Source organism: Bubalus bubalis, chromosome 7 (assembly GCF_019923935.1).
Source record: "Bubalus bubalis isolate 160015118507 breed Murrah chromosome 7, NDDB_SH_1, whole genome shotgun sequence".
In the NCBI taxonomy this organism is placed as follows: Eukaryota; Metazoa; Chordata; class Mammalia; order Artiodactyla; family Bovidae; genus Bubalus; species Bubalus bubalis.
Genome location: NC_059163.1, coordinates 43,841,504 through 43,860,618, shown reverse-complemented (window position 1 = coordinate 43,860,618; position 19,115 = coordinate 43,841,504). Strand labels below are relative to the sequence as shown.

Here is a 19,115-nt window from a genome sequence, read left to right as displayed (position 1 = left end):
AGAGGGAGATTTCAGACAGAAGAGGAGAAGGCAATGTGACCATGGAGGCTGAGACTGGAGTGAGGTGGCCATAAACGAAGGATGCCAGCAGAAGCTGAAAGCCAGAAGGTGGAAAAGGCAATAAATGGATTCTCACCTGAAGTCTCCTGAGAAAGTGCAGCTCTGGCAATATATTGATTTCAGCCCAATGAAACTGTTTTTAGACTTCTTGTCTCTAGAGCGGGCTTCCCTTGTGGCTCAGCTGGTAAAGAATCTGCCTGCAATGCAGGAGACCTGGGTTCGATCCCTGGGTTGGGAAGATCCCCTGGAGAAGGTAAGGGAAAGGCTACCCACTCCAATATTCTAGCCTAGAGAACTCCATGGACTGTATAGTCCATGGGGTCACAAAGAGTTGGACATGACTGAGTGACTTTCAGTTGTCTCTAGAGCAGTAAGAGAAAACTTCTAGTGGTTTAAGACATGCAGGCATGCTCAGTCAAGTCTGACTCTTTACGACACTATGGACTGTACCCTGCCAGGCTCCTCTGTCTGAGGGATTCTCCAGGCAAGAATACTCGAGTGGGTTGTCATTTCCTTCTGAGGTAGAAATTGTTAAGTAGTCAGTGTAGCATTAGGGCCTCGGTTCTTTTTTTCTAATTTCAATTTTAATTTCAACTTATTCCCTCACATAAACATTTTGCTCCATTAGTCTAAAACTGTATTTGTTGTTCCAGTTTCTATGTATCCAAAGGAATGCCTCCCTGGTCTGGAGGGTCATAAAACATTCAGACCCAGAACAAGACAATCATTAACTGCTGTCCAGTTTATCAAGAAGGAAAATTCTAGGTGGACCATTAACTCTTAAACATACATTTGGTCCCTAAATAATGGTCTGGGGTCTTGAGACAGGGTCGATGGATGGCAACACAATGTCTCGGGAAACTAAGAAACTGGGTGACCCAAAATAGCCATAAAAATGACAATCTAGACTATATAACTTTTAAACTGATTGCTCAGAATTTACGTGCATCTGGCCCAAGCCAACCAAAACCAAACAGTTCTAATAAAGATATAAAGGACTGTTATTCCTGCCATTTAGGGCTCTTGACCCCTTCTCAGTGTCTATGCTGAAAGCTTTGTATCTCTATCCTTTAAAATAAACTCTGCCTGTGTTAGTGTTTGCAAAGTTCAATTTTTGGCTCTGCAAACAGAACTTGGGTTTCACTCTTCACTTCTCAGGAGATCTTCCTAACCCAGGGATGGAACCTGTGTTTCTTGCATCTTCTGCATCAGCAAGCAGATTCTTTACCAGTTGTGCCTCCTGGCTTCACCACACAGTTTATAGGATCTCAGTTCTTTAGCTAGAGATTGAACCTAGGCCTCCACAATGAGAGCACCAAATCCTAACCACTAGACCACCAGGGAATCCCTATTTGTGATACATTTTTACAGTAGCAGTAGGAAATTAACACAGGAGGTTTATATAAGTTTGGCCTAGAATTTCTGGCTATGAGTCCATGTGTGTATATATTTGTATGTTCATGTGTGTTTTTGAAGTGTATATGTATATATGCATATGTGTGTGTGTAGTTATAGGTACATAAGAATTGATACAGTGTAAAGGAAGAGAAAGTCTAAAACTGAAATAAAATAAAACAGGCAACTTGAAAACCTTGTGTTTCTCACTTCTCTCCACTGATAATGCAGTCAAAATTCTGGATATGAAAGTATCAGAGAAAGTTAAGAGAAAAGTTGTAGGCAAGCCGGGAAAATCATCCTAGCTGGAAGAGAAAGTGCTGTGAGGGTGGGGGGGGGGAGTGGGGAGGTGGGTAGGGTTAGCATAGACTTTATTATTCCCTGCCTGGATGAACCTTGAACTCAGCCTCACTACATTTCAAATTCTTGTAGGCTAGCCCTATTTGTTCCACAATCCTTTCATTAATGACTTTTAAGGAAAAATTGATAAAAGAAAAAATTCATGAAAATCATTTGAGACCTCTAGATAGAAAATAGTGGGAAATAAAGATGATATATTTATGACAATGATGATGTAGTATTCCAGTATCCTCCTTGTATGTCCAATTGAAATAGGAGAGAAGGGGACAGGGCACAACCTTTAAAAAAAATGACATGGCCCGAGGACACAGCATAAACTGATCAGAACCAAGTAGGTCCAAGATGGCAGATGAATCGATGTTCACTAGACCTGGAGCCTCAGTTTATGCTCACTGTAAGACATCAGCAAGCTAAACGACACACACACAGACGCCATGACAATTCCAAGGCTGACTGTAATGTTGCAGGGAAAAGCCAATTTTGAGCCCATGTTGGAACTATTTCTTTCATTTGTTTTTCATTGCTTTTGCTATTTTAATCATACATAATGGCCTACCTCAGAGAATCTTCCCCCTCTGCTTAATAAACTAAAGTGCCTTTGTTCAGGACCCTTTCCACCCACGGATAGCCAGAAGGAAGAAATTAACATATCTCCTACCTGAGGCTTGTCTTTCTAGGAGATATTTGCAAGATTAATGATCTTTTACTTTGTTTCCTCACCTCTGCTCCTATCTCTGATCTATAAAAGAATCTGGCATCTAGACCCCATAAAATAGTTATTTTGAGACATTAGTCTGCTATCTTCTTGGTCAGTTGGCTTTCCAAATTTTCTTTGGGATTTATCAGCCTGTTGTGTGGTGAGCAAAGCAAGCTTGGACTCCATAACAATAACAGTTAAAAAGTGGGCGGTGGCCCAATTCCTGGAAATCCCCATCCCTTCACCAAAATAGCTAGAATACTCCTCCCACTCAATAACTTATGGAATTACCACTCTCATTAAACCTGACAACCCCATACCTCAGTACTGCTCTTGCCTTCTGAGATGGCCCACACTGTCTGTAGAATGTATTTCTCTAAATAAATCCACTTCTTAGCTTCCACTTTATCTCTCACTGAATTTTCTTTGATAAGACATCCAGAATCTGAGCATCATTAAGTCTTGAGACCAGGTGTGATCTCAGTTAAAAATCTGAGAGTTCAAGTCCCAATCTGAGTTGCATGTTTTTTCAACCATGTGGAGAGAGTAGAAATTAGGACAATCACACGGGATCATGCTCCTAATTGAGCAGAGAATGCTGTAGAATCCAGTAATACTTGGTGAATCCTCTTTGTATGAGTTTTTGTAATGAGTGCATAATAATTATAGTAAACATCAACTGAGTCAGTTTCAAGGACTTTTCATGTGTCATCTGTTCATTCCTCATAATATAGCCATGATAGAGGTTCCATCTGTATGTGCTTATGTGCTTGTCTCTCAGTTGTGTCTGACTCTTTGCAACCCCATGGACTGTAGCCTGTCAGTATCCTCTATCCATGGAATTCTCCAGGCAAGAAGGCTAGAGTGGGTCACCTTTCCCTTCTCCAGGGGATCTTTCCAACCCAGGGATCAAACCTGGGACTCCTGAATTGCAGACGGATGCTTTACTGCCTGAGCCACCATGTGCTCAACTTCATTTTACAGATGGAGTGGAGGCCCAGTGAGATTAGTTCACAACCAGTATCAATAGGGTCAGGAATCAAACTTAACCAATGGGTAACAGATTTTACTCAAAATCAGATGGCACTCAGTTTCATTTCTAGGGCTCTTATTCAGACACTCTAATTTGTGGGAGTAGCTTTAATGCAACAGGCAGTTTTTAATTTAATTTTTACTTTACACCAACTTATATTCAGAGTACATCATGAGAAATGCTGGGCTGGAAGAAGCACAAGCTGGAATCAAGATTGCTGGGAGAAATATCAATAACCTCAGATATGCAGATGATACCACCCTTATGGCAGAAAGTGAAGAGGAACTCAAAAGCCTCTTGATGAAAGTGAAAGAGGAGAGTGAAAAAAGTTTGCTTAAAGCTCAACATTCAGAAAACTAAGATCATGGCATCTGGTCCCAACACTTCATGGCAAATAAATGGGGAAACAGTAGAAACAGTGTCAGACTTTATTTTTTGGGGCTCCAAAATCAATGCAGATGGTGATTGCAGCCATGAAATGAAAAGACGCTTACTTCTTGGAAGGAAAGTTATGACCAACCTAGATAGCATATTGAAAAGCAGAGACATTACTTTGCCAACAAAGCTCCATCTAGTCAAGGCTATGGTTTTTCCAGTGGTCATGTATGGATGTGAGAGTTGGACTGTGAAGAAAGCTGAGTGCCAAAGAATTGATGCTTTTGAACTGTGGTGTTGGAGAAGACTCTTGAGAGTCCCTTGGACTGCAAGGAGATCCAACCAGTCCATTCTAGAGGAGATCAGTCCTGGGTGTTCTTTGGAAGGACTGATGGTAAAGCTGAAACTCCAATACTTTGGCCACCTCACGTGAAAAGTTAACTAATTGGAAAAGACTCTGATGCTGGGAGGGATTGGGGGCAGGGGGAGAAGGGGACGACAGAGGATTAGATGGCTGGATGGCATCATCGACTCAATGGACATGAGTTTGGGTGAACTCTGGGAGTTGGTGATGGACAGGGAGGCCTGGCGTGCTGCGATTCATGGTGTCGCAGAGTCGGACATGACTGAGTGACTGAACTGATCTGAGTATGGTTGATTTACAATGTTGTGTTAGTTTCACGTGTACAACAAAGTGATTGAATTATGCAGATACATATATCCATTCTTTTTCAGATTCTTTTGTCATATATGTTATTACAGAATATTGAGTAGAGTTGCCTGTGCCATATGGTAGTTGCTTATTGATTATCTATTTTATATATAGCAGTGTGTTTATGTTAATCTCAATCTCCTAATTTATCCCTCAGGCAATGTTTAGAAGGTGACTTTAGATATATGTGTCACACTTAGCAGCAGCAGCAGCAACAGAATAACAATCTGAGGTCAACCAGTTCTGGAAGCTCTCTTAAAAATCTTAGGTTTCATTCACGGTTCCTGAGCTTGGGTTCTTCTGGAATTTAATCTCTGAAACAGATATAATGTACATCTTCCTTCCAATTCCTACCTGTATTTTTTCCCTCTTGGAAACAGATTTTGATAATTGTTAAGGTACCTGATAAAACTTTCATGCTGATATACCTAATCAGAACAAGTTTCTGATTATGACAAAAACACATAGATAATAGTTGATAAGATAAAGTGATTGGGAAAGAAAATACTGTGGTTAAGTAGTAAATAATTTTTTAAACTCTTTCTTGAAAATCATTCTAAACTATCTAAGATACTTCTGTTTTTTGATGAAAAGATTTTATATGTGTATGGTTGTCACTTAAAATGGATATTCACATTGAACCTTGATAAAGAAAGCCTAATGACCCACACTAAATATATAATGAGTCATGGTATAAATTGAACTTATATTGCAATTTTTAACATTGCTTTAAATGACTTATTTCTTATAATTTCTATTTTATTTCTCTAGATGCAAAAGATAAAATTTAAAGTCAAAATACTTTATTGAGTTTTATAGAAAGTAGATTTTTCAATTAATTTAAACTTAGACCCCTATTACAACTTTTTCCATGTAACCCCGAATGTTGAAAATAGTCATATGGCAAAAATAAATAATTTCTTTTTTTTAGATAAAACATATGAAAAAAACACTCTTTCAAAACTATTCATTTTCATTTCTATTATTGTTAAGAAATGAAAGGAAATACATTTCAAACAATTTCTTTTTTTTTTTTTTCAAACGATTTCTGAAGGATGTGCAACTGAATATCTGCTCCAAGATCACAAGCCCAGTCTCCCTCTCCATGGACACAGTTTAGGACTGCTTCTGATTTTAGTACATCTGTTGGTTGTATAATATTTCTTTATTGATCAACCATAAATCCCTTATGATTATACAGTGGAAATGACAAATGGAATCAAGGCATTAGATCTGATAGACAGTGACTGAAGAACTATGGACAGAGATTTGTGACATTGTATAGAAGGCAGTGATCAAGACCATCCCAAAGAAAAAGAAAAGCAAAAAAGGCAAAATGGTTGTCTGAGCAGGCCTTACAAATAGCTGAGAAAATAAGAGAAGTGAAGGTAAAGGACAAAAGGAAAGATATACCCATTTGAATGTAAAGTTCCAAAGACTAGCAAGGAGAGATAAGAAAGCCTTCCTGAATGATCAATGCAGATAAATAGAGGGAAAAAATAGAATGGGAAAGACTAGAGATCTCTTCAAGAAAATTGGAGCTACCAAGGGAACATTTATTCCAATGTACTGCAATTTGGACTCTTTTGTTGACTATGATGGCTACTCCATTTCTTCTAAGGGATTCCTGCCCACAGTAGTAGATATAAAGAGATGGGATTACCAGACCACCTGACCTACCTCTTGAGAAACCTGTATGCAGGTCAGGAAGCAACAGTTAGAACTGGACATGGAACAAACTGGTTCCAAATAGGAAAAGGAGTACATCAAGGCTGTATATTGTCACCCTGCTTATTTAACTTATATGCAGAGTACATCATGAGAAATGCTGGGCTGGATGAAGCACAAGCTGGAATCAAGATTGCCAGGAGAAACATCAATCACCTCAAATATGCAGATGACACCACCCTTATGGCAGAAAGTGAAGAAGAAGTAAAGAGCCTCTTGATGAAAGTGAAAGAGGAGAATGAAAAAGTTGGCTTAAAGCTCAACATTCAGAAAACTAAGATCATGGCATCAGGTCCCATCACTTCATGGCAAATAGATTGGGAAACAGTGGAAACAGTAGCTGACTTTATTTTTTGGGCTCCAAAATCACTGCAGATGGTGATTGCAGCCATGAAATTAAAAGACACTTACTCCCTGGCAGAAAAGTTATGACCAACTTAGTATATTAAAAAGCAGAGACATTACTTTGTCAACAAAGGTCCATCTAGTCAAGGCTATGTTTTTTTCAGTGGTCATATATGGATGTGAGAGTTGGACTATAAAGAAAGCTGAGCACCAAAGAATTGATGCTTTTGAACTGCGGTGTTGGAGAAGACTCTTGAGAGTCCCTTGGGCTGCAAGGAGATCCAACCAGTTCATCCTAAAGGAGATAAGTCCTGGGTGTTTATTGGAAGGACTGATTTTGAAGCTGAAACTCCAGTACTTTGGCCACCCAATGCAAAGAGCTGCCTCATTGGAAAAGATCCTGATGCTGGGAGGGATTGGGGGCAGGAGGAGAAGGGGACGACAAAGGATGAGATGGTTGGATGGCATCACCGACTCAATGGACATGGGTTTGGGTGGACTCCAGGAGTTGGTGATGGACAGGGAGGCCTGGCATGCTGGGGTTCATGGGTTCGCAAAGAGTCGGACATGACTGAGTGACTGAACTGAACTGAATGGAACATTTTATGCAAAGATGGGCACAATATAGGACAGAAACAGTATAGACCTAACAGAAGAAGAAGACATTAAGAATAGGTGGAAAGAATACACAGAAGAACTATACAAGAAAGACCCAGATAACTATGATGGTGTGATCACTCACTTAGAGCCAGACATCCTGGAATGCAAAGTCAAATGGACTTTAGGAAGCATCACTAGGAGCAAAGCTAATGGAGGTGATGGAATTCCAGGTGAGCTATTTCAAATCTTAAAAGATGAAGCTATGGAAATGCTGCACTCAATATGTCAGCAAATTTGGAAAACACAGCAGTAGCCACAGGACTGGAAAAGGTCAGTTTTCATTCCAATCCCAAAAAAAGGCAATGAGAAAAAATGTTCAAACCACCACACAATTGAACTCATCTCACTTGCTAGAAAAGAATGCTCAAAATTCTTCAAGCCAGGCTTCAATAGTACTTGAACTGTGAACTTCCAGATGGTGAAGTTGGATTTAGAAAAGGCAGAGGAACCAGAGATCAAATTGCCAACATTTGTTGGATAATCGTAAAAGCACAAGAGTTCCAGAAAAAACATTTACTTCTGTTTCATTGACTGTGCCACAGCCTTTGACTGTGTGGATCACAACAAAGTGTGGAAAGTTCTTCAAGAGTTGGGAATACTAGACCACCTGGCCTGCCTTCTGAGACATCTGTATGCAGGTCAGGAAGTAACAGTTAGAACTGGACATGGAACAATGGATTGGTTCAAAACTGGGAAAGAAGTACTTCAGTGCTGTATATTATCACCTTACTTATTTAACTTATATGCAGTATACATCATGCAACATGCTGGGCTGGATGAAGCACAAGCTGGAGTCAAGATTGCCGGGAGAAATACCGATAACCTCAGATATGCAGATGACACCACCTTTATGGCAGAAAGTGAAGGACTGAAGAGCCTCTTGATGAACATGAAAGTGGAGAGTGAAAAAGTTGGCTTAAAGCTCAACATTCAGAAAACTAAGATCATAGCATCCAGTCCCATCACATCATGGCAAACATGGGTAAACAATGGAAACAGCGAACGACTTTATTTTTTGGGCTCCGAAATCAATGCAGATGGTGACTGCAATCATGAAATTAAAAGATGCTTGCTCCTTTTAAGAAAAGCTATGACCAACCTACACAGGATATTGAAAAGCAGAGACATTACTTTGCTGACAAAATCCGTCTTGTCAAAGCTATAATTTTTCCAGTAGTTATGTATGGATGTGAGAGTTGGACTATAAAGAAAGCTGAGTTCCAAAGAATTGGTGTTTTAAAACTGTGGTGTTGGAGAAGACTGATGAGAGTCCCTTGGACTGCAAGGAGATGAAACCAGTCCATTCTGAAGGAAATCAGTCCTGAGTGTTCATTGGAAGGACTGATGCTGAAGCTGAAACTCCAAATTTTGGCCACCTGTAGGGAAAAACTGACTCGTTGGAAAATACCTTCGTGCTGGGAAAGATTGAAGGTGGCAAGAGGAGGGGATTACAGAGAATGAGATTGTTGGATGACATCACTGACTTGATGGACATGAATCTGAGTAAGCTTCAGGAGTTGGTGATGGACAGGGAAGCCTGGTGTGCTGCAGTCCATGGGGTCACAGAGAGTTGGATATGACTGAGTGACTGAACTGAACTGATAAGTGTTATCCGACTCCATTTATTGGAGACTGACTTCAATTAAACTTCTTCCTCTCCCCCTCCCACTTTTCCATGTTTTATAGTAAGTATTAGTTTTAATGATTATTTATATAATTTTAGATAATGTACTTGAAACTCTCTTTCTTGATTCATCAATCTCAGAATCTCTTGACTTTCTTCCTACCTCCTTTCCTTCTCTACTTTGTACTTCTGTCTGCATTCGTTTATGTGTTCAACTATTTATATCATGTGTGTACTTCAGACTTCTATGATCACATAATATTACAGACTTCCTTGATTTGACTACAGCTTGACTCTGAAAATTTCAGGCTGATGCGTAGTGTTTGTCATAATTAGGTTATATCAATATTATTTATTTGCAAAACAGGTAGAACATCAGAGAAGCCATGGCTCAATGTCACAGCTTTTGCAACTAGAAAGGGAAAACCCCAAGGTGACAAAACATTCTCTTTTTTACACTTTATTCATCTTTTAAAGTCATTTCATATTTTAGTTTGCTTTATACTATCTTACTTAGAACTCTATATTGTCTCTTGGATTTTCTACTTACCTTTCTCTGTTTTTCTTTTTGTTGTTTTTGTTGTTGTTTTTCTATTGTTGCTGTTTTTTTGGTCCCAGGAGTTATATGCTGTCTTCAAATCAGTAAAATCAATCTCTAATTGTTTCTTGAACGCTCTAATATTAACAAAAGGTGACCCTTCCTTAAGCCTGCTAGATGGTTGCCATTCTGGGTATTTCTTGTCTACTCCTTTCTTTGATCTCTTTTGACACTTCCTTAGTTGATTTTTTTTTTTACTCCTTCAGAATGGATACATGGGAGGCAAACTTTCTACATTTTATTTGTTCAATTTCTATAGATGAAATATATTGTCATTTAGTTTCCAGTGAAGCTGTGAGAAATCTGGTTTGTAATTATTCTCATTTCCTGGTAGAGGATTTGCTTTTTATCTCTGGAAAATTAATCAAGGCCATATGTCTGTAACTTTAGCTCTGAAATTTTCCTTTCTGTTTTTCTTTTTTTTTTTTTTTAATAATTTCTTCCTCTCTTTCCCACCCCCCTGCTATTTTTTCTGGTATTTGAATACTTCACAATTATTCCTGTGGAAGAATATGGAAATATGAGTTGTGAATATTTTCTCTACCAGTTTTCATCTGTTTGTCTTTTTAGTTCTATGTTCTGAAATAATTTATCTTCCAAATCACTGGATTCAGTTTTTAGTAATCATATTTTAAATTTTATATTCAATAAATTATTAACCCCAATTCATAACAGGCCATTTATATTTCATTGAAACAATATCTTATGTAAATTCTAAACAGGTTAATTAAAAGTAGTTTATTGTTTGTTTATGTTCTGGTCATAACCTGTCATAACAAGTATAATTGTAACCTGAATTATACTGCTCTTTTTTTCAGTATTATTTGTCTCATTTGTTTATTTTTACCCATTCCCTTTTGAGGTACTAAATTTCTAAAATATCCATTTTTCCCTAATTGGTCACTGACGAGCATAAAATAAAGGGTCAGTTCATTTAAGTATGTGGCTAGCAGAAGTTTCCTCTGATGTTATAAGATAAGCCTATTCCTTGAATAAAAGAGATGTTTCCAGTGTGTGTATATATGTGCTTTTTGAGAATTTATTATGATATTTCCAGGGCATGATATGAAGCATGCACTCTGTTAAGAATCCAGACACATTCAAATACCAAAACAAGGCCAGTCTGACTAATGTGAACAAACCCTCAGTCTGGGAGCCATGGATCTTCCTCAGTGTATCTCTCAATCTATATCTGACACTGAGGCAAACAGCACTTCCTAATGCACAGGAATGGGGGTGGCCTGAACACGCACGTCTTTTAGATTGATTCTCCATCAATCATTGTGACTGCTGCCCTTTCTTCCACACCCTCTCTTCTTTTGCGCCTAACTTGCAGGAGCAGCACTCTGCAAAATCGCTCCTAGCTCCACTGCAACTTTTCCTGTTGAATATATTGAGCAATAACTCCTTTTATTCTAATATATCCATCAAGATACTCCCATCAGTCTTCTTTCTTCCCAAAATTCATTCTAATCTTTTGACTGCTGATGTTTCTCTGCTGCCAGTCTCAGAAGGTTTATGGATTTATGCACTTTCATATTTCTTCACTGAACACTCCATGGATTTTTGAGATACCGGAGAATTTAATAAAATTTCTGACTCTAATAACTGAAACAAGGTATCTTGAGAGAATTTCTAAATGTTATTTCATAAAGAAAAGTGATTCACTTATTTAAAGTCAATACCAAAGAAATATCCCCATATATGTATATGTTATTTATTATAAAAAAATTAAAGCCTCTTTCTACAGTATTTACACAGATCTCCAAAGATAAACTAAATGAACAAGAAAGAATTAAAGGAAAAAATCCTTTTATAGACTTGAAAACCAAAAAGGTTTTTATAATATTTATTTTCAAAAACAAACAAAGAGACACTGTTGTATAGAACAGTCTTTTGGACTCTGTGGGAGAGGGAGAGGGTGGGATGATTTGGAAGAATGGCATTGAAATATGTATAATATCATATATGAAATGAGTCGCCAGTCCAGGTTCAATGCACGATACTGGATGCTTGGGGATGGTGCACTGGGATGACCCAGAGGGATGGTATGGGGAGGGAGGAGGGAGTAGGGTTCAGGATGGGGAACACGTGTATGCCTGTGGCGGATTCATTTTGATATATGGCAGAACCAATACAATATTGTAAAGTTTAAAAATAAAATAAAATTAAAAAAAAGAATAAAAACAAGTTAAAAAGTGATTGACAAGAGAAAATGTGATTTCAGTGCATATAGCTGAAAATAACTATGCAATGCATACCAAATACTAAAAAATCTCATAATTTATTAAATTCAGCAAAAGTGTTAAACATTACAACTGGGGGAAAATGCTATAGGATATGAAAGGATAGGATTAAAAATGAAATGGCTGATAAACATTTTATTAAAAAAAGGGGACAATTAAAAATTTTTAATGATATAACTTTTTTTTAGATGCAAGTGCCAAAAATACAATCTAAACCAATTTAAGCAAAAAAGTAAGTGTGATAAAGGAATATTGATATAGTTTAGTTAATCCAAAGAAGAGATACAGATACAGGCCCCAGTGGGCTTCTGGGGATTCTAAGTGACCCAGTGCTTCTAAGACTTTACTCTCTCTGAGTGATTCTCATATGTCCAATTCTCTGCTTAGATAGAGTCTTATCTGTTATAGAAAGTGAGTTATCTCTCATATTTAGTGGCCCTAAATTCTTAGAGTTAACTCTACCTTATATTGTGGCCCTAGGAGAGAGCTCCTGCCTGTTGGGAAGAACTCTAATCTATCTTGACATACACGCCTACCATGAACAAATAAATATGGCTAGGGGCACTGATTGCACCACACTGGTTTCCATGCCAAGACCTGTGGTCATGGAGTAGTGACCAGATTGGCTGCCACCAAAGAAGACAGACACATTATGTTCACCAGATGAAACAAGAACAACACAAATATGTAATGAATTAAGAGATTTTCTTAAAGGACAGGTATTACAAAACTGTGTGGCAACATGTTCTTAAATCCTTTCTTGATAATCTTCCACCTACAAGGATTTTGAGGATGTTAACCTTCCGGGAAAAATAATGAATGGAGAATAAAATATCCCTTCCTTTTTGTGGCAAGGTAACTGTTGACTGTTGCATGGGTTTAACGTGCAAATGTAGATTGAAGCATGTGGAATTACCTAAACACTAATAAGGAAAATAATTTTTATGAATTTTTATTTTTAATAAAATGAATTTTATATTAGCTCCATCTCATTATGAAGTTTTAATTAAAATCACATATGATGAGATCTGCCAAGTACTTGCGTGGTCTTTAATAAAAAAGAAAAGACCGTACTACCTAAGGCAATCGACAGATTCTTCAGTTCAGTTCAGTTCAGTCACTCAGTCGTGTCTGACTCTTTGTGACCCAATGAATTGCAGCACACCAGGCCTCCCTGTCCATCACCAACTCCCAGAGTTCACCCAAACTCATGTCCATTGAGTCGGTGATGTCATCCAGCCATCTCATCCTCTGTCATCCCCTTCTCCTCCTGCCCCCAATTCCTCCTAGCATCAGAGTCTTTTCCAATGAGTCAACTCTTTGCATGAGATGGCCAAAGTACTGGAGTTTCAGCTTTAGCATCAGTCCTTCCAAAGAACACCCAGGACTGATCTCCCTTAGAATGGACTGGTTGAATCTCCTTGCAGTCCAAGGGACTCTCAAGAGTCTTCTCCAATATCACAGTTCAAAAGCATCAATTCTTCGGCACTTAGCTTTCTTCACAGTCCATCCATACGTGACCACTGAAAAAACCATAGCCTTGACTAGACGGACCTTTGTTGGCAAAGTAATGTCTCTGCTTTTGAATATGCTATCTAGGTTGGTCATAACTTTCCTTCCAAGGAGTAACCATCTTTTAATTTCAGTGTAATCCCTATTAAATTACTAATGGTATTTTTCACAGAACTAGCACAAATAATTGTAAAATTTGTATGAAAACACAAAAGATCCTGAATATCCAAAACAATCTTGAGAAAGAACAGAGCTGGAGGAATCATGTTCCCTGACTTCAGGCAATATGACAATTCTACAGTAATTAAGACAGTATGGTACTGGCACAAAAACAGACATATGGGTCAATGGAACAGGATAGAGACCAGAAATAAACCCACACACTTATGATCAGTTAATCTAAGGCAAAGGAGGCAAGACTATGCAATGGAGTAAAGACAGTCTCTTCAATAAGTGGTGCTGGCAAAACTGAATAGCTACCTGTAAAATAATGAAATCAGAACATTCTTTAATGCCATGCTGCTGCTGCTGCTGTGTCGCTTCAGTTGTGTCTGACTCTGTGAGACCCCATAGACGGCAGCCCACCAGGCTCCCGCGTCCCTGGGATTCTCCAGGCAAGAACACTGGAGTGGGTTGCCATTTCCCTTTCCAATGCATGAAAGTGAAAAGTGAAAGTGAAGTTGCTCAGTTGTGTCCGACTCTTAGCAACCCCATGGACTGCAGCCCACCAGGCTCCTTCGTCCATGAGATTTTCCAGGCAAGAGTACTGGAGTGGGGTGCCATTGCCTTCATAAACATAAATGCCATACATGAAAATAAAATGGATTATAGACCAAAATGTAAGACCTAATACTATAAAAGTGCTACAGGAAAACTTAGGCAAAACATTCTTTTACATAAATCACAACAATATTTTTCTGAATCCATCTCCTAGAGTAATGGAAATAAAAACAAAAATAAACAAATGGGATCTAATTAAACTTAAAAGCTTTTTCACATTAAGGAAAACTGTAAACAAAACAAAAAGCCAACCCGCGAACTTGGGGAAAATATTTGCTAACAATAAGGGATTAATTTCCAAAATATACATATAGTTTATACAGCATAAGATCATAAAAAGAACTCAATCAAAAAATGGGCAGAAGATCTAAATAGACATTTCTCCAAAGAAGATACACAGATTGTTAACAGGCACATGAAAAGATGCTCAGTATCACTAATTATTAGAGAAATGCAAATCAAAACTTTATAGAGATATCACCTCACATCTGTTGGAAAGGCCAACATTGAAATATCTACATTAATAAATACTGGTGAGGGTTTGGGTGTGGAGAAAAAGAAACTCTCCTAGGTTGTTGGTGGGAATACAGATTGATACAGCGACTATGGAGACCAGTATGCTGCTGCTGCTGCTGCTAAGTCACTTCAGTCGTGTCCGACTCTGTGTGGCCCCATAGATGACAGCCCACCAGGCTCCCCTGTCCCTGGGATTCTCCAGGCAAGAACACTGGAGTGGGTTGCCATTTCCTTCTCCAATGCATGAAAGTGAAAAGTGAAAGGGAAGTTGCTCAGTCATGTCTGACCCTCAGCAACCCCGTGGACTGCAGCCTACCAGGCTCCTCCGTCCATGGGATTTTCCAGGCAGGAGTACTGGAGTGGGGTGCCATTGCCTTCTCCGTGGAGACCAGTATGGAGGTCCCTTAAAAACTAAAAATGGAGCCGCCTTATGATCTTGCAATTCCACACCTGGGCATAAGTCTGGAGAAAACTCTAGTTAAAAAAGATATGTGCATCCCAATGTTCATAGGTTCACTATTTACTATAGCCAAGACATGGAAGCAACTTAAATGTCCACTGACAGGTGAATGGATAAAGAAGATGTGGCACATTATGTACAATGAAATACTTACTACTCAGCTTTAAGAAAGAATGAAATAATATCATTTGCAGCAACATGAATGGACCTGTGTATGTATAACTGAATAAATTTGCTATACATTTGGAGCTAGCACAGTATTGTAAATCAATTATACTTAAAAAAAAGAAAAAGAAAAGGAAAAAGAAAAAGTCAAATGTTACCCAAGGGTCCCTGCCTCAACTTTCATCTTAAGATATGAAAATTAGCAGAAGATCGGGGCCACATCAAGAAAAAGATTACTTTTTAGCAACATGGCCCAATCAGTGAACAAGACTTTGTCCTATTAGATTAACAAATGGCTAAATAGGAGGATGAAACAAGGGAGTACATGAGAGAAAGGAAAGGGCAATTCTTTGCTCTATTATGTAACTTATTCAATTTGAAGTTTATAAATCTCATGATCACCTAAGACTCCAGTCATTGATTTTTTCACTTGTCATTTTGGATATAGTGGGCTTTATTTACAGAATTTAAAAGCTGAAGAGAAATGTTAATTTCATTAACATTTGAACGTTAGAGACTGTTTTCAACTGTATACTTTCATATGAAGCTGATGCTCTTGGAAAATGAATAACTCTTTGAATTCAGGTTTCCTGACACACAGGAAGATTGTATGCTTTCCAATATCTATAACTGCCTCTCTACAATTAAGATTGCTTCTTTATTTAAAAAAAAATCTACTTGTCTATCTGTCAATCAATCTACTACTGTGTGTATAACCTAAAGATTGTTTGTTTTCTTTATAAGATAATGTCTGATAATTATTTTCATCTCTGAGGTCAAGCTCAGTAAAAGTTTTACCTATTCTCTTAGGCTTAAAAAAAACAAAACACAAAACTTGAATTGCTGAAGATTTTCCCCCAATATGTAGGTTTATTTCAAAATTTAATTTCCTATGATTAGGGAAAATATTCCTTCATGTTGTGCTCAGATGCTCAGTTGTGTCCGACTCTTTGACCCCATGCACTGGGGACCTCCAGGCTCCTCTGTCCATGGAATTTCCCCAGCAAGAATACTGGAGTGGGATGCCATTTCCTCCTGCAGGGGATCTTCCTGAACCAGGGATTGAACCCATATCTCTTACGTCCCTTGCATTGTCAGGGCGATGTTTTACCACTAGTGCCACCTCTCTTCAAGTTAGTGGATCTCTTTCCTTTTTAACTATTTGATTAGGATATTCCCTATTTTCTCATGTAATTTTTATATGAAGCAGCCCCAGAACAGTTAGACACAGAGATACATAACCACACACATACATTCTGAAGTAGCCTTACTAGTGTAATGTTTCAAGTTAGAAATTTTTAATTCATTTTAGGAATGGGGGAACTATAGATTGGTTTTCTATAGGTTACCCTGAAATTTGATTCAGAGGGTGATATGTCATATCATGAGATACCCGCCACTTTCCTGCCAATGAAATGTATAAGATCAGAAAGCTCTGCATTTTAACAATTGCATATCTCATCCATTTAGTTCAATATCACAGAATATAGCACAGAATAAACCAAGTCTCTTGCATTGGCAGGTGGATTCTTTACCACAGAGCCACCTGGGAAGCCCATGGAAAATAAGGAAACGTAACTAATAATGATTTGTGTAAGTTAATTTACATAGGCAAAAGAAATAATCTAGAAATAAACATTTGCCTTAATAACATAATGCTAACCAAACTTCTTAGGGAATATTGGAGAAAAATGCAGTTTTAATTTTAATATGCACATGAGATCAATTAATGTACCACATATGCAAATATAAAGGCAATGACCCTGATTCTGAATGCTTGTTATTTCTGGAGTTGGCATATGGTGCTCTCTAACAGCAGACGTAATGATTTCAATAAATTAGCTGCTAATGCCATGTAATGCACTCTGATTTGTGTTAATTCAGGCATTGCTTAGCAATTTCATGTTAATTTTGTAAAGAAATCAGTTTTTAAGGCAGTATTAGAATTTTGTTTTGCATTAAGAGTTTAAAAATGGTAAGAATAAGAACATTTTAATTCAGATATTTTAGTAAGACAAAAACAGCTTCACAAAGTAGGGATGCAGAATGTGATTCACAACATTTAAATAAAAATTTGTTTCTAATAATCCAAAGTTTTAAAAAAATATTGCTTACTTTGAACATTAATCATGGCAAAAGGTCAAAGGGTTTATAATGCTTATATTAAAATAGCTGATGCTGAATGTCCCTCTCAAAGTCTTTTCCACCCTTATTATTTTTATTTGTCTGTGGAACATGACAAGGTTAGTCTGGTACTTACTGGTGGTGGTGGAGGTAATTGTTGTAGAAATAATATTCACAGATATGTACATACATGTATGTATATGAATTATGTATACATATAATGTTATATTATCAAATTATATATACATATATGTCTCACAGACTTAAATAACAAACTTATGGTTGCCAGGGAGGAAGGATGGGGAGAAGGGATAGTTCAGGAGTTTGGGATCCTCATGTACACACAGCTGTATTTAAAATGGATAACCAATAAGGTCCTATTCTGCTCAGTGTTATATGTGGTAGCTTGAATGGGAGAGAAGTTTGGGGGAGAATGGATACATATATATGTCTGACTGGGTCCCTCTGCTGTCTACCTGAAACTATCACAACATTGTTAAAGAGCTATACTCCAATACAAAATAAATAATTAAAAAAAGAAATAATATCCACAGATATAGGCAGACATGTATGTATGTTAACTATATATGCTACATAACATGCTAATTAATTAGTTTTATGAAATTATTAAAGATAAGATACTCTACAAGAGAAAAATGTTTTATTTTTGAACTATTCCAAGTAAAATCAACAAGCTTTTTCTCTCTTTGAGGAAAATGTGGTTGCTGCTGAAGTGAGGCCCAATGCTGCCTGTTCCTGCTCCTGACTGATGGCTGTTTGTTCTGCCCAGGAACAAGTAGGTCAGGAAGCTTCCCCACAGACTTGGCCCTTAAAAATACCAGCAAGACTCCAGCAGAGCCAGAGGTTCACTGGATTAGGAGCACTCTCACCAGCCCCAATGTGAAGTCTCTGGAGAAGGTATATGCTAACCTGATCAGAGGCACAAGGGAAAAGAATCTCAAAGTGAAAGGATCTGTTTGGATGCCTACCAAAACTGAGAATGACTACAAGGGAAACTCCTTGTGGTGAAGGTTCTAAGACTTGGGGTTGATTCCACATAAAGATCCACAAGTGACTCATTGATCTGCAGGGTCTTTCTGAGGTTGTCAAGCAGATCCCTTCCATCAGTACTGAGCCAGGAGTCCAGGTGGAAGTCACCATTGCTGATGTCTAAATCAACCTTTGTAATAAATTGATAGTTATTTTAAAAAGAAGCTTTATCTTTGGTTTTACAGAGATGGATTAATTATAAACTTCAACTTATAAAAAGATAATAAACATGAATATTTCCTATATGATTCTTGTGGGAGAATAAAAAAATACAAATGAATACCAAAAAAATACAAAGTCAAAATTGTCCATTTTTCTTAACATCTCATTTAACTTTCTACACTTCAGTTTCCTTACTAGGAATGGGTTGATAATAATTAACTCATACAACTTTTATGGGAACTGAATGAGGTAAGATACACAAGGTGCCTGGCCAATGGAAAAGATTAAAGACCTAAGATTAAAGGCTAAATGCAAAATGCATAGTGTTGCTTGATCAAGCACAGGTGTTTCCTACCTAAATCCTCTTCTATCCATTCTCCATATTACAGCTAGTGTTACAGCCGCATAAAACATAAATCTGATTCACGTTATGACTCCTTTGCTTAACATTCTTCAAGTGATACAGCTAAGAAAAAACCCAGCCTCCTTACTGGGAAATACAAAGCCCTTCAC

The 19,115-nt window shown here is 37.8% G+C and overlaps 1 pseudogene; it reads left to right on the top strand.

The window, feature by feature from the left end:
• The first annotated feature begins 17,395 nt into the window (after window positions 1–17,395).
• Window positions 17,396–18,564, top strand: LOC102402468 (annotated as a pseudogene).
• Window positions 18,565–19,115: the final 551 nt, after the last annotated feature.